This window comes from Stigmatopora nigra, chromosome 21 (genome assembly GCF_051989575.1).
Source record: "Stigmatopora nigra isolate UIUO_SnigA chromosome 21, RoL_Snig_1.1, whole genome shotgun sequence".
Classification (NCBI taxonomy): domain Eukaryota; kingdom Metazoa; phylum Chordata; class Actinopteri; order Syngnathiformes; family Syngnathidae; genus Stigmatopora; species Stigmatopora nigra.
In genome coordinates, this window is record NC_135528.1 from 7,246,755 (window position 1) to 7,260,000 (window position 13,246).

General features: G+C 36.5%; 1 long non-coding RNA gene across 1 annotated transcript in view; it reads left to right on the top strand.

Moving 5' to 3' along the window:
• Positions 1-52: 52 nt before the first annotated feature.
• The window catches only part of LOC144215093 (uncharacterized), a 26,505-nt gene continuing 13,311 nt past the window's right edge, over positions 53-13,246 (top strand). Inside the window, exons 1-3 of the long non-coding RNA XR_013330346.1 lie at positions 53-469; positions 680-784; positions 9,010-9,114. This is a non-coding gene — a long non-coding RNA (uncharacterized LOC144215093). The remainder of the gene's footprint in view (positions 470-679; positions 785-9,009; positions 9,115-13,246) is intronic.

Genomic DNA, 13,246 nt, shown 5'->3' on the forward strand with positions numbered 1-13,246 from the left:
TTTAACATTTTTAATTTGGTAATGTTTGTGTGCGCGTGTTATGCTAGCCCTCGCAAAAAAAAAACTAACCTGTTGTTCGCAGCTGCTCAGTCAAAACTAATCAAGCCAACATGGCGCTGGTCGCCAAATCAACACTATACGTCCCAAACATTTTATATTTATAAACTCTACGGTAAGTTCTGAACGTTTCCATTAATGTACATTTCTTTAGGAGTATTTCATTTAGTTGTCGTGTTAATTGATTGCTAATTTATTGATGTTTATGAAATCGTTTTTTAAAATGTGTTGCTGACCTAAATACACATAAGACGATGCATTGCACTTATTTGACTTTTAATGTAATATTTTCTCTCTACGTATACAGAATACTTCTTTTCATCCTTTTGCAAATTGTGCACCAGAAAACCCTGTTTGTAATGCAATAGTGCAGTGTTGCTTATTGTGAAAAAAAACTGCAGTAAAAATCCAGGTGAGTTGCATTCCTGCATTATTTTTACTGCACATTTTTAGTCAATGTCACAAAAGGAGACAAACATTTCTCTTGGCTGTCGTACAGTTTAAAAAAATGTAAGTATACCCATTTTGTGCATGTGAATATGTAATACAGCTCTCAGATAAAATGTTCTTTTCATCCTCTGTCATTTCACATTTCATTCACAGTTGTTATGTTTATTTACAGCAGCGGACCGTGAACATGATGTCATCCAAAGCTCTTTGAAAACAAAAAACGGCAAAAAAACATCACAGAACAGAAAATTGTGATCTGCAGTCGTTGGAAAAAAAGGTAAGGAGTCTAAATTAAGGTTGTAGAAGTCAAAATATCCAATCTTCTAGTTAAGACCCGTAAAGAAAGCATTACCTTTCACCAAATTCCCGCATTTCACAATATCTAGGTCAAATTTGTAAATCACATTAAAAACAGTAAGTGTGCCTATTTATACCGCGTGACTTTAGTAACCTCCGGACAAACGTCATTCCTGCACAAAAAAACAAAACGACAAAAAAGAACACATTCATCTGTGTTTGCCCTAGTTTTCAAATTCGTGGTTGAACAGCAAACGTAACTAAACAAAAATGCTCCCACTGTTTGTAAAAAAATATTATGGTTATTGTTTGATGAACATAGTATTTGTGATTAATTAGAGTAGAGGCAAAAAAAAGGAATTCTGCAAAATGAAGTTACTGTTATTATCAAGAGTAGTGGTCAGAACAACTAAAAAAACTAGCTTTATTAATACAACTGAATTACATTAATATCCAATTTTTTTATATTTCTTCCTTAAAATTATATTAACATCTTGTCATAGTCTGTTTTTCAATATCATGATGCAAATGTAGTCTGGTATCTGTTGGCATTTATGCAGCAATCTCGTCATCTAGTGGAATGTAAAAATATGGTATTTTCGTACTTTACAGTTTTGCCACTGGAGGGTGCTCTAAATCAACTTAAAAAAATAGCATTTTTTAGCCACACTTGTTTAGTTAAAATTGTTAAAACAAATGTTTTATGAATGAATCAATTCCGTCCTTTTGTCCAAAAGTAATATTTGTAACATGTTTTCTTAAAACTAAACTTTAGAAAACAATTGTGTCGTGGCATTTTGAAAAATTTAAAAGGTTAAAAAAATTAAAAAAGTGCATACAATACAGACTAAGTCAAGTTAGCAAAAAAATATGTAATATTTTTAAGGTAATAATTTTTTGGATTAATAATATTAAGAATGATAATGTGCAAAATATACTGCATTTGTACAAATCAATGTATCTTTTTCAATGAAATATGATTATTTAATTAGCTCTTTTCTTACTAGCTGTCAGCTAGGCTAATATATGCATCATATAATTGGTTAATTCCTTTTTTAATCATAATTAATGCTGTAAAGTCAAAAAAAATCCCACTTTTAGCTCATTCACTGCCATTGACTTTTTAAAGTAGCTTTCCAGTCATTAACACTACAAAGGCATAATTTTATCCAACCTTTCTGTCATTGACTTCTGCCTGTTTTGGGGGGGCTCGGGGTCAAACCTGTTAACCCCTACATTGACGAACACATCATCAGGGGGGGTGTCCTCCCCACCTTTAGCCATACAAACACACATCCTAATGCCGCAGGCCAAATCTAGCTGTCAACACGCGGCAAACATTTGATCCGGCGGGAGGATCAACCCACTGATCCTTACCTCCATTAAGCTTCCACGCGTTTCAAGACGTGATTTATAACCACAACCGCCACATGTATACGGCCCAGATTTAAAACGCCGCCTTTGGAGATCTTTGTTTTCCGGGTGTCGGCATTTATAAAGACGCAGAGTGACGCCTTTCAGCGCCGTTGGGGGATTATGGGAGCACTTGTTTGTTGCTAAAGCGCCGCCCGTGGTGTTAACCCATGACCCCGCTGCTCCCTGACCCATCCACGCGTCGGGGAGAAGGCCCGTCACGGCGGAAACGTCCTCCACTGATCAAAAAGAGAGCCGAAGAGGCAAGAATGTTAGGCCACCGGATACGTCGAGTGGGGAGAGAGAAGTGCTCGGGGGCCAAAGTCAGCCGGCGTTTTATCGATCCTAATTACAGTCGTAAAAAAACAAATGGCGCAAGGGGATAAAATATAAATATTTGTGTGGTAACAAGGTGAGAAGTGACAAAGTAGAGTTAAGTACTGGGATTCTAAAATTGTTATTTAATGCACGATGGCAATAAACGTCTTATTGGTTTCGACAGGCTGAAGTCAAAATGGGTTGAATTGCAGGGAATTAGTTCATTATATATGTATATGGAATTATTATTATTATTATTATTATACATGGGCTTAATACTCTGATGCAGTGATACAACGAAATTAATTGGCTTTTTTCCTAAGTTTGAAAATATTGTAAGTAGAGTGGCACTTTATATGTAAATACTTTAATTCATGCCACAGTTAAGCAGGCAATGGCGGTCAAAGAAACATGGTGGGTTTTTTTATAAGACAGCCAATGAGAGCCCAGTAGATTGTAGAGAAACTGTCAAGCAAGAAGCAGTGCATCGGTGAAAATTTCAAAATAAAATAGCAGATATAGGAAAGGTATTGACGTTTTCGTAACTTGGATTTTTATTCATTTCTGGAGGCAATGATTCACCTCCCAAAAGATTTTGCAACCTGAAAATGTCATACCTAAATGCATTTGTAAGTAGAGGTATGACTGTATATGTATTAAATTAGTTAATCATTATATGAAATTCCTATTAGCACAGCTCCATCTAGTTGATATATAACGACTCCTACGCAGTACTACTGTATAACAAAATCCCCTACGACTACTAATGCCGCGTCTTATAATCAAGTGCGCCTTATATATGAAACAAACTTTAAAATAGGCCATTCCGATAATATGCGAACTATAAATGAACCTTGAATTACCCTATTTTTTTTTTTATTCCGTCAAGTGGAATGTGGAAGTGAGTGAGCACAAACATTAACTAACAGGACACATTATCTTCAAAGTCCGTCACCCCCCGACGTGATATGACTCAGGCCTAATTTACCCCCCCCCCCCCCCCAAAAAAAAGACAGACATCTATCCTGAGCCCATTCCGCAAAGTACAATAACTTCCTAGAATTCTTCGACCCTCGACAGCGGAGCCAGGGCACATCCTGTTGTCCGCGCAGCACTTCCCGCCAACGCGGTGGTGGCGGCGGCGGCCTGGACCGCACCGCAGCGTAACTGTTGTGGTCCAATCTTTTTGGGAAAGGAAAGATGTTAGGTAATGAGTAGTTTGTTAGGGCAATGTTTGCATGCTGTAGCAAGTGAAGATGATGATGATGGTGATGATGATGGTGGAGAATATGATTGCTTTTGACATGTGAGCCATGTTTTGTTTGGTTGCTAGTGAGCCACATTGTGTACAATTTAAGTTGTTTCCAGGAAAGAGTCAGGGCGGTTAACATTGTTGGCTCCTATTGACAGTAATAGAACATTCGTTCGTCCCTCCCTGTCCAAATGAATTGGGCGTCTAGTAACGTCAATGGCAATGAATGACTTAACTTGTTTTTTTTTTAAAGGTGAATATAAATATGAAATCTGGTTGAACTTCAAATTATAGTTAAAAGATCGCTACAATTTTCTAAAAAGAAAAAAAAATCATAACTCATTTGCCATGATATTGAAAAACAGACATTTTTAATGATAATCTAATTATGTAGAATCATTTGTATTGAAATATATTATACTTGACAGAAATTATTGTTTTAATATTGTATTTTAATAGCAGTGATTAGCCTTTATGTTGTTTTATATTATGATATTCTATTTTTTTAAAGTAAAAAAAATATTTTATTAGTATTATAATTTACTTTTCAATCTGTCTTGATATGGCAAGACCAGTTTTTCCATTTGAAAATTAGTTTATTTAGTGTTTTTAAAGGAAAATATTTATCTTCTATTTTATTTTAAATCAAAACTTTATTTTATAATCAGCTAATCTTTGTTTAATATCCCTAAAATCTAAATATATATATATTTTAATGCCTATTTTTTGAATAATCTCAACTCATTTGTGACTCGCATGTTATATTTCATCTAATTTCATGTTTAATCGATGTTAGTTTTATTTTCCTTCAGACATTTAAAAAAAAAAAAGAAATTAATCTGCGCTTAGGGCTATTTTTTTTCTATTTTGCTCAAGTGTAGCCAAGCAGTCCAAAAAGCTTTTTGTTGTCAAACGTGTGTCGAAGTCATCAAAAGCAAAATGAATCTTTTTGCAACATGTTTGTGGTTTGCACCAACTTGCACTTCAAGACCTTTTAAACGTGCTTTAATTGTTTTAAACGCTCCTAACAGCGCTTGCGTAATCGGACGATTAGCCAGCGAAGCGCCGACAAAAAATGGAAACAAAAAATAGACACACGACGACAAGTTCAAGCTTGCTAACGCTAAAAAGAATTTGGATGTCAATCATCCCATTTTTTTCATTTATCACAGTAAGGTAAAATCGTAAAACAAGTAATGATTAAAGTATTGCAAGTTTGGACAAAGATAATGATTTATTTGAGAGGTACTATAGCGTGAAACGGTTTTTCAGTCAGCGCCGTCGGCGTCCAATCGCGAGTTTATCGTGACAAGACATCCTTTTAATTTCAACTAGGTTAATAGTACGTTTTTTCCACATTTCTCCAAGTTATTTTTCACGTTTTTTCGATTTTTTTGGTGGATATTTGAAACCACAAAAAGCAAGGGAGAATAAAATTGTATAGGCTACCTTAGTGTTTTCAAACATGCGGCTTGGGGGCCAATTGAGGCCCACAGGATGATATTTGCGGCCCTATACTTGACTTCAAAATGCAATATTATTCTAACCTTATATTTTTGCTTTGGGCTATAAAAAATGATACATAACAGTATGTATAAAATAATACTAAAAAGATACAAGGTATAGCTAATGCTAAGTTTTGTCAGCCAAAGCGAATTAGCCACATTTCAATATCTATTTCTGAATTAGTAAGACAATATATTTTTTTAATTAGACAAGGAAAAACAAATGTATTTAATATCTTTTATAGTGTTTAAATTTACAGTTTCTGATAGCTAACCGTTTTTAGCCTAAAAGGTTCATCGGGTTAAATGACATCAAATTGTGTCAGATTTGATTGACAGCCATAATGACTTATTTTGTATGGTGTTTAATTTTGTGGTTGAACCTCACCAACCAACCAACCAAAACGCTGCGCAAACCATTTAAAAAAGCAAATTCCCTCCAATTCATGTCAAGCGTTTGAAAGAATGCAAGCCCACGAAAGTGCGCAAACTTTTTCGCAAACGCGTCCAATCACCTGCCGTGTCATTTGAGGGAATTTAATCTCCATGAACTGGCGTGCCCCGAGGACTTTGAGTTCCGTGCCAGAACTAGAGCAGCATTCCCACCACTCCTCCAGAGGTGTTCCCCAGCCAGCAAAGACAACAACCCCCCCCCCCCAAAAAAAAACCTGTTCCGAGGAAGCCATTAAAAATGACTTCTTTCCAAGTAAACCAAGCCTAGCCGATGAATAGTGAATTTCAATTCCGTTTAGGTGGTTCCAAGTAGGTGGTTATGATTGCGTGATAGGTATTTGGCAATGTTAATCAATATCAGTTGCTCCAAAATGGCTGCCACTAAGCAAGAACGCTTATCGTGTTGCAGGTGAGTCATTTATGCAACAGGAGAGCGACACTTCCCGTTTCTCCTGTTTTGCAATCTTTCGTTTAGTATTGGGCGACACTATGGGCGAGTCTTGGCCTGCCGTTGGTTTTAGGGACGTCCCATCCTTTTTGGACTGGGCAAGAAGGTTTAGGAGTTGAGTTTATTCTTAAATTGTTCATATTGTCGTGTGTTTATAGGGAATAGAATTACTAGCAAAATGGACTTAAAAGTTATCATTGCTTGGGAATATATTCCAATATACTCAATTGGGTATTAGAAGACTTCATTTTATGACTCTTATTTATTTCTATTGATTTGATAACACTTGGTTTTGAAAAATGTAATCCATTTATATATTTATTTTGATTAGTTGAGACGAACTCTAAAAGCAAATAGATTGGACATTTATTACTGTCAATGGCAACAAATTAAATATTTTGAATGATTTTTTTTGGCCAACATTGACATCAATTACCAAAAAACCCCCAAAAATGCCATTTATGATACAATTACAACAATAATAACCCTCTTTTTTGATGAATGTCATAAGTATTACGTATCGGAGGTTTCCTTAAGAAACCACCCTTGGCGTCTAAATACATATTTCAGTGACGTTTTGACAAGCTTTGAATAACTTAACCATCTGAGAAAGAAAGGTTCTTAAAACAATCTGTCAATCAATTTCCCCCTTCTCCATTTTACAACTTTTACGTCTCCGTTTTTAAAGATTACGCCGCAAAAACAACGTAGCTTTGTTAGCATCTGTTTACCGTAGTCACATGGGGGTAACGCCGATAATCATCGGCATCCGGTGTGCCATCTAATCTCCCAAGGCTGTGAAATCTAACACCAGGGACAAAATAGGGGATTGGTCATATCGATACTAAAGAGTCATAAAGACCCGCATCTTTTTTTTAAGAGATATGAGCGTTTTTTTTCTGACTCAGGTCTAAGCCATGCTAAAGACGTCGGGGTCATTGAATAAACTATTGTTTGCAAGAATGTATAACATTCCACTTTGATGGATGATGCTACATTCCGGAATAAAAGTCAGAGCAGAACATTCCTACTTACGTACGTCCATGTTTACAGATTTTGGTCAATGAATGAACTGGAGCAGGAAGTCAAGTAGTTTCAACTTTCTGATGCATGACATCATGTTATGTTTTGGTTTTAATCTACTATCATCATTGTCAAAAGAACAAATAATATGTTATCTTACATATTACAACATTATGATTCATTGGGTTATTTGAAAACAATTCCATTCGCAGACAATCAATGATGCTTCTGTTATTCCCTTAAAATGTGCTTTCATGAAATTTCGCAGGGAAAATCAACAAAAGTTTTTTTTGGAAATATTTTAAGTCAATCGAATTCAGTAAGTTGAAATCGCAATTTTATAATTTCCACCCTTGTGAGGATAAGTTGCTTAAAAAATCAATTGTTTTAAACTTCAGACTAAAATTTTAAGGAGTTTTATTTGATATACAACTAATATTATTGATTATTAGCTGCCATTGGCGTCCAATCCTTTTTGAATGGGCATTAACCTCAATTAATTGCAACTAATCGACCAATCAATAATTAGAATCGACCTTTAATTTATATAAAACTTCATTCCAAAATATTTCCTCCATCAAATAAACTCAACTCAAAAGATAAAATCAATGTTTGCCATTGACAACAACGGACGTCCAATCCATTTTTTGATTGACAGCCACCCAATCGTGTAAATACGAGCACAGCTGATTGGTCTCTGAGTCATAACAACACACGCTCAAGTTGCTGTGGAAGGGCATTGTGATAACAAACAATCCTTTTTCTTTTTTTTTTCTTTTCTCGCCGTCTCGAACTCAAACAATTTGAAAATTCCAGGCCGCAATTTTGAGGGACGCCAATAACAGGAACCGCACATTGGTCTCTGCAACTCCACAGATAAGAACCACATTTAATATGGACGCAAAGGCCTCATAAAAGTTGTAATTGAGCTAATAATACTCCAGCGCCGTCAATTCGCCACTCGATACGACTATGGTGGTCCGCTTAGGAAAATGGACAAGGTCGTCGTCTGCTTTGATGTGACGGAAAACGTATGACAACGACTCCCGGAATGCCGTCTGGCGTTAAATCCTTTAGCGTGAACGCCCCGAGTGCATACACGCACGCCATGAATGGATGTAAAGAACAACACAAACTGTTCATACGTCGAGTGGCGGTTTTAATGGGACAAAAATGTTTTTGTTATTTGTCGGGGAACGGAAAATATGGTGACAAATCGAAAGGTGCAAGGTTCGTGACCTTGTTTTTATAGGTGAGGCTTTAAATGGGCTATTTGTTGATTGTGTTATCAGTGATGGATTTTTAATGATGTTTCAATGTTTTTGGTATGATTTGATTCATAGTTTTTTGTTTGATTTTGGTGTTAAGTCATAAAGTGGGGAGCATTTTTTTGTCAAATATGTTTCTGAATAGAGTGCATATCTATGTTATTTGGTTATATTTTTGTATTTAGGGATTTCTGATAGATTATTTTTCACTTCTTCAATTTTTTGGTGGATTTATCAAACCACAAATATGCAAAGGAGGAAAAAATTGCATAGGTTACATTAGGGTTTGCAAACATGCGGCTTGGGGGGCAATTGAGGCCCGCAGGATGATATTTGCGGCCCCCTACTTGACTTCAAAATGTAATATTATTGTGACCTATAATAAAATGATACATAAGTATGTATAAAATAACAATAAAGAGCTTCAAGCTACAGCTAATGCTAAGTTTTGTCAGCCAAAGCGAGCTAGCAGCATTAGCCCCATTTTTGTTTCATCCGAGACTAATCTATCCTCTTATTTTGAAGGTCCAACGCCAATTTGAGATGAAGCCCCCCCTCCCTGAAGGATTTCAGCACCACTTGCACTTTGGAAAGTTTTGAAGGCAACAACAGGAAGCCACGCTGTTATTGGTAAGTTGCCCGTCCAAAAAAACAAGATAACACACAAAAGACGGCTAATCTTAAAATGGAAAAGTACTTGACGATTACCTGGGAGGTTTTTATTTTTTTGGGGAGGGGGTGGAGTCAAAGGACCAGAAGAGAATCGTTAGGCGTATGCTGGAATAAGGGGGAGTCTCAATTTTTCCGCTCCCCCCAAAATAAAAGAACAAAACAGGAAAACGAGCCCTTGTTTTGCTCGACGGGCGCTACAAGTGTTTGGAATGTCGAGGGGTTGAATTCACGTGTTTACGCTCACGTCTGAGCTCAGGTCGGAGCATGCACGCGCCGGCCGACGTTTCCACGCCGCGTTCAATCGCACACAAACACGCGTGAAAGGGGAATGTCTGGCATGCCTTGATAAGCGCAAAGCCGCAAAGCCCCCCGTTGATGTTATGAGGAGACGACGTTCCATAGACTAAATAGCTACGTTGACCTTGCTTGAATCGTGACTTTTTGGGAGAAAAATAACAGAAAAAGTGGCCATGCTCGGATTTGGGAAAAATGTCGTGACCTCCCAAGGGGAATACACAGGCGGAGGAGTTTGGGAATTTTACTGAAATTCGGGGAAATCACCTGAGCCGGCTTGAGAAATTCAGATAAAAAAATTGGACACTTTTGTAGTAAAAAATCTTGCTAAAAAAAAAAAAAAACCTTCGATTACTGTATTTTCTCACATTTACGCCATATTTGTCGCAAAAAAAGCTTATACGCGCACTAAAATGAATAATAATAGCAAAAAAAATGTCAATGAATAACTATGCTGGAATAAAATCCACTTAAAAATGTTTTTTTTTCAATGTTACTTTTCAAGTAAAAAAAAACTAGTTAGAAAATCTTCCAAAAATCATCCTTCATATTTTACTGAAAATTATAGCCTAGACTTATATTCATGATAAAACTGATTTTTTTGCACTGTGTATAGCTATGTTTTAAAAAAAAAAAAAAAAAAAACTCTAAATTTCATAGTATTTAACTCATTCCCTGCCATTAAGAGTAGACAACTTTTGATGGATGGACATATTTGTTCATCCGACCCTCCAATTGGAAAGTAATTGGACATCTAGCATCGTTACAATGGATTTTTCCCTTGAAAAACTCCATGCAGAATCCAGTAAAGCTAACATCGCATGTCTGAAATTAGCTAACGCCGGCCAATAAGTATATTGCGAGGGAAGAAAAGAATAAACAGGATGGAAGTAGGCCGCCGCCGCCGCTTGTGGGGTCCGTCTCCCTCGTGTAGCACCTGGCATCGTTCAGTCGTCGGCGCCGGACGACTCAAGTCCACAGAATCCCCACCAAATTCCAATTCTCTTGCGTGTACGTCCGACTGGAATTCGCCGCCAAAAGTTGCAAAAAGTCGAGCTATCCGACAAACGGCGTGGCCATTTTTATTGACGGTTAAGATTCCGATCACGTGATTGGTCGAGGTAGATTGTTTCACGAGACCACCTGGGAGGGATTGGCGGGGGGGAAGTGGCGAAAGATGACATAACTGAGACTGGCGTGCTAGGTTAGCCGCCGAAAGTCTCCTTGGGGAAGATTACTGGGAGAGGAAGTTATGCTCGCAGGCACCTGTTAGGAATTGGAATTGGGAAAAGTGTGGGTTCTTCTCAGAAGAGAAACATTCCCAAGCGCCAGATCAAATGTTGGATCGTCACCACACAAGAAGAAGATTTGGTTTCAAAAACTTGATGAGCTTTTAAGCTCAGGGTGGGAAACTCAGACGTGTTGTGCTTTGCTTTGGGTTTTTTTTTTTTTTTAACCTTTTGGGCTGCCCTCATTCATTTTGGATAGTCGCTTCAAATCTGGAAATGTTATGTTAACAGATTTCACTTTTAGTTTGTTCTTGGTTTTTTTATCAAATGAAAAATTGCCCCTAAAATCGTCCCTAAAATGTGACTTGTAATTTTTCTTCTATATTGTGCATTGTTCTATATTGTGCATTGTTTGACTGGTACTGGTATAATCGGCTGCGACTTATAGTCTGAAAAAGATGGTATTCTTTTTTTCTTTATATAAAAAAAACTAAAAAAATCTCTAAATAATCTCTATATTCCCTTTAGCTTTTATTGGGAACCTTCACTTGATTTGACTTTTACTTATTATTTTATTTATTATGTTTGCCTAGTGCGTCTTATACTCAGGTGCGATTGGAAAAATACACTATTATTTTTTACTTTAAATAAAAAATAGTAAAAAAATATCTAATTTTATTATATTTATTTTTTTAAAATCTGTAAATATTCCCTTAGTCTTTTATTGGAAACCTTTACTTGATTTTCTTTATTAGTTGTATTTAAAATAGGCAAAAAAATCAAAATTGGATTTTAAAAAAAATGTTTTCTATTTTATTTGACATTTTTACATATTTAAAAAAACTATTATTTTGCTCTACCGAAAAAAGTAATACAAATTCTCCCTTTTATTTTGAAGGGGAAAACAGTAAATAATTTGATTTCTGCCATCGTTGACGACTCCAGAAATGTTCATTAAGTGAAAAATCTCGATTATTTTATTAGTTTTTGCATTTAAGACATTTTGTATCTAGTTTCGAATGACCTCGCGTGCATGCACGACGACGCTGTCCGGTGACCCGAGACGAAAAGAACCACCTGGAAGTACTTGTCCTCGGGTCATAGGTTAATGCCATCGGATCTGACTGACAACGTCTGTACGCGCGCAAAGTGGAAGCGGGAAAAAAGTCGGCCTTCAAAGGGGAATTTCAAAAGTAAATATTAGCCGTCACGTACGGACGTTGCGAGACGGCGGCGGCGGCGGCCGTGTAAAACCAGACGGTGGGCGGTCTGGTCCGATCCGGTCCACATTGAGATCAGGCCCAGATGAAGAATGCTGGATAAGCCTGTCAGAAAATGACAGATAAGAAATGTCCTGATTTCAATCGTGGCTTTGGCTTCTTCCAGCACGTGCGCACCAACAAAAAAAAAAGAAACTCATTGTTTTCTTCCTTCACAATCAAGATTTGACTTTCTCACTCTTCCTTTTGTTTGTCTCATTTCCACGTTGATATCTTTTATGAGACTCTTTCTTCTTGATATATCACATATCAATATTTTAGTTGTTGTTGGTACTATTTAGTCTACTTTATTTTGGATTTTCATATCATTTGTTGTCATAATGCACTTTTTTTTCAGTGTATTTTTATGTAATAACTCTTCCAGTTGAAATGGATTTGATGTCCATTTCTGTCTATGGCTTCCATTAATTCATATTTTGCAATTTTAGTCTTAAATATTTGTGTTTCATTGGTAGTTTTTCAAATGGTGCAAGTTTACATTAATTTAGAGCAACTTTGCTAATGTTAATTTCATTTTTCATTTTTAATTGATTGTTTTATTAAGTTTGAGGTATTTTTAAAGTGTTTTTGAATTTTTAGACCATTTTTTTAATATTAATATTAATATTTTTCTACCCCAAATTGGTCTGTGCCACTGGTTTTCACTATACAAATATAGCGTGTCAGCAAGCAATGTTCCCAGCATTATACAAAAAGGCAATTTTAGACTTTCTAGTAGACCCAGTGTGAGTAAATATGTTGCATTTGTATGGTTTTATTACTTAATGAGGCTAAGTTTGACAGGTATGGAATGGCTGTTTTTATTTTTTATCCTTCCTTTTAGTCTTCCTCAGTCAACTTCTATCTCCTTAAAACAACAAACAAACCGCCAAGATAATCCTTCCCTGTTTTCGGCCCTTTCCAAGTTTTAGTAGAGTGGCATTCAGGTCCCAAAAGGGCAGCTCCTCCCCACGATTAAAATGGTGGTCTGCTCGGAAAATCCTGCGTTTTTTGGCCTCCCAAAACGAAACACGCGTTGCCCTATCTGCGCCCTTTTGTGGCAAATGACCACAAGTGAGGGAATATTGACACTGATTGGCTTTGCTGTTTTTCCAACCCGATAAAAAAAGAAAAAAAAAGTCCAACTTGGCCACGCGGCAAAATGGAAGGTCATGACAGTGATGGGCAGGATGTTCTCAGCTAAATAAATATGCAGCGAGGGGTTTGATAAATGGGTCACGGGGTCTTTTTTTTGTTTTTTTTGCTCAATTTCACTTTTAAAGAATGTCCAAATATTGTAGAATTAAC